Raw genomic sequence first — 3,641 nt, forward strand, 5'->3', positions numbered from 1 at the left:
GACAAATTTTTAACGAGATGACACCGAGAAAAGACAAACACGAGCATAGCATTGAATTATCTTGTCCCCTTTGTTAAAGACCAAATCAAATTTGGTACACACATATTTATGAAAAATTATCATTTTTAATAAATTTAATTAGTTGAAATCTAATTCTGATATCTAAAAATTAGGATTAAGATAAATTATGTTAAAATATTTTTTATTAATATCTATTTTTAATATCAAAATACTTTCAAGTTATATATATGTGGAAAAAATTGTAAATTTTATCTTTTCACAATCTTGATTTAATATTCAAGTATCATACTTTTGTGGATTAATTCAAATATTTGAAAATGTTAAAATATATTAATATTATCTTTTATTTAATAAGGGTGATTTTGTAAGTAACATTTTATTCTCAGTAAAGTGTTAGTGTACCAAATGTGTTAATATAATTTTCTAGAGATTTTATTAATTAATACATTTCATAGCAATGATATTCCATCAATCACAAAAGACCCCATTTAAAAGAGAGAATTCAAGTTTGAATTCTACAGATAAAATTATTGAAAAGAAAATAAAAAACTCCGAAAATATTAATCTTCATTACCATCATCATAATCCTCAACATTTCCATTAAGTGTAACTGCTTTGCTTAGTTTGCTAGATAAATTTAGAAACTTCAATAATCGAACTTGAATTACTTTAATTTAAACAACTCCCTCCATCTAATTAATAAATTTAGAAATTATTTTGCCAACAACCACTCGCCCCAATGACAAAAACATTATATCATAGGTATGAGAGCCTGAATTTGCTCCCTAACAATTTTATTCTCCTCTCCCAATTATCAAAATAATAATAATAACAAATTCAGAATGTATTAATAAATATCAGCATGAAGGCTCATTGATTAAAAGATGTTGACCCATCCCTATGATGCAGAATCGATTTTCAAATTCATTTTATGTGTGTATGTATGTGAATGATTTGTACTTAAATGAGATAAATAGAAAAAAAATCGACAATTTTTAAGGCCCCATCACTCGTACCTTTCAGACTTCCATAACCAGTCCACATTTTTAATTTTTATTATTTATTAAAGGATAATGGATTCTATTGAGAAAAGACAAAAATGATGATTGAACTATTATTTTCCTTTTTTAAGATTAAATCAAAATAAATTTATTAATGTTATATATATTATTATTACGTGAACATCAACCAAAATCGAGATAAATTTAATATATTTTAGGAATCTTCTGAAGAAGCATTGTAAGAATCCTTATTTAATATATAAAACATTATAGTTGATAATTATGAGTACAGTGATAAGATATTTTAAAGCAAAAATTTAAATTTTAAGTTTAGAAATGACACTATTAGAGAGAACAATTACAAACTCTTAAAAGATTAATTTTCATCAATCGTAAAACGAATATAAGATAATAGCTATCAGTGATAATTCGTCTTAGAGGAATCCAAAACCATAATGCTCTTGACTCGATGCTTGTTGATTTTTAAGCGTTGTTTCAGTGTTTTGAAAACGGGTTTCTGACACTGAGATAAACTTCGTTAACATCTCCACAAGGTTCAGCTTCTTCTTTTGTTGGTAAGGTTGTTGTTGGAAGCTTGGAGGGGGACATGCTCTTTGATTTCCTTGACTACCCCAAGAGAAATTGAGATGGTTCCTCCAACCTGCATTATAGGTGTTACTGTAAGGATTATTTTGAGGCATAGAAGTATTACCCATATAGTTGATTTGTTCGTTCTCTGTGCTAAGACCTTAGGGTAAATATTCTGGATCGTTCATTCCTCCTCCATTCGTATCGCACTACACCACCAGATGTACTTTCTTAGAAACACATAAACCATCGATTTTCTTATTAAAAAATTCTACCTGATTCAATAACATGGTGACCATATCTAAGTTAAAAACACCGACTGCTTTCATTGGCTTTGTCCTCATGACTTGTCACTGGTAATTATTCAGTCACATCTCCTCTATAAACTCATAAGCCGCTTCAGATGTTTTATTGTTTAGAGTACCACCGGCTGCTGCATCGATTGACTGTCTAGTCGAGGGATTCAAACCGTTGTAGAAGGTTTGAACATGTAGCCATAAAGGTAGCCCATGGTGAGGGCACCATCTCAATAAGTCCTTATACCTCTCCCATGCATCATATAGCGTTTCTAAGTCGATTTGAACGAAGGAAGAAATATCATTCCTCAACTTGACCGTCTTAGCCAGTGGGAAGTACTTCAGCAGAAATTTCTCAGTAATTTGATCCCATGTAGTGATAAAACCTCGTGCTAAAGAATTCAACCGCTGTTTAGCTTTGTTCCTCAACGAGAAAGGGAACAACCATAGGCAAATGCCGTCGTCAGAAACACCATTTATCTTGAAAGTATCTCAGACTTCCAGAAAATTAGCCAAATGAGTATTTGGATCTTCATCTTGCAAACCATCGAATTGAACAAATTGTTATTCGGATTTAGTTCAAAATTATTTGCAGTAATAATAGTTCTCACAATACTCGATTCAACCCTAGTTTGAGTGGACTTGGCATAATCGTACATAGTATGAGGAACAAGATCTAGATTTGCAGCAACTGCAGGAGGTAGCTGATTATTCTGATTATCACCCATCTCCTCAGTAATAATAATAACGTCCTTTTGATTGTCTACTATACTCTGTCGACTCTGCCTTGCTTCAACGATTTCTGCAAGCTGTACTTTCAATTTCCCTGTCAAATAGTAATGGTCCCGACGGGTTTCTTCTAGTCATAAACTAAAGGAACCTGCCAGAAGCAAGTAAAACAAAAATTAGAAAACAAAAATTAAACTAAAAACAAAAATAAAATCCAATAAAAATAAATGGCTAAATTAATAAAAATAAAGTGTTCCTAATATTTTAGTCCCAGTCAACGGCTCCAAAAACTTGATGGTCACTAAACTAACTATAAATATGACAAAGGCAAGTGCACCTATCAAACAATAGTATAGTTATGGTGAGTAGGAAATATCGTATCCACGAGGACTAAAAGTACTAGTAATTACTGTTTTTCTATTATTTAGCCAACAAATTGGAGTGATTGCTTTTAATCTAAAATTACTAAACTAATCTAACTAAGAATGCAACAGAGAATGAAATAGGAAAATATTCGAAGATTACCAATGAGATGGACAATACCCAAGAAAGAAACCACCTAGACTTCACCTATTATTATGAATCTAAATTAAACGATTTATTCACTTGTGTCTTGATCCGTAGAAACCCCTAAATTATGTTAATATCTCTTTCAAGAGTAAGAATAACTGTCTCTAGGTTGATTAATTGAAATCTCTTTCTAATTAAAACCCCTATTGTCACATTAACTCGATCTATGGATTCCCCTATTAGATTTGACTCTAATCTAGTATATTTATGTCGTCCTATTTCTATGATTGCATGCAAATCCACTGAAATAAGCACATTAAACTTGAATTAATATCTCAGAAATATTAAAACAAGAAATAAGCATACAAAATTGAGAACAATAATCAAGTATTTATCGCGTAAATCAGAAATCAAATAATAAGATTTATCATAGGTTTCATCTTCCCTAGGTATCTAGGGAATTTAGTTCATAATCCTGAATGAAATCATCTCAAAG

At 30.8% G+C, this 3,641-nt stretch overlaps 1 non-coding gene across 1 annotated transcript; it reads left to right on the forward strand.

Moving 5' to 3' along the window:
* The first annotated feature begins 2,114 nt into the window (after positions 1 to 2,114).
* LOC121215050 (small nucleolar RNA R71) lies at positions 2,115 to 2,221 on the forward strand. The gene has a single exon (XR_005910786.1). It is a non-coding gene; the product is annotated as a small nucleolar RNA R71 (small nucleolar RNA).
* Positions 2,222 to 3,641: the final 1,420 nt, after the last annotated feature.

Source organism: Gossypium hirsutum, chromosome D02 (genome assembly GCF_007990345.1).
Source record: "Gossypium hirsutum isolate 1008001.06 chromosome D02, Gossypium_hirsutum_v2.1, whole genome shotgun sequence".
NCBI classification, from domain to species: Eukaryota; Viridiplantae; Streptophyta; class Magnoliopsida; order Malvales; family Malvaceae; genus Gossypium; species Gossypium hirsutum.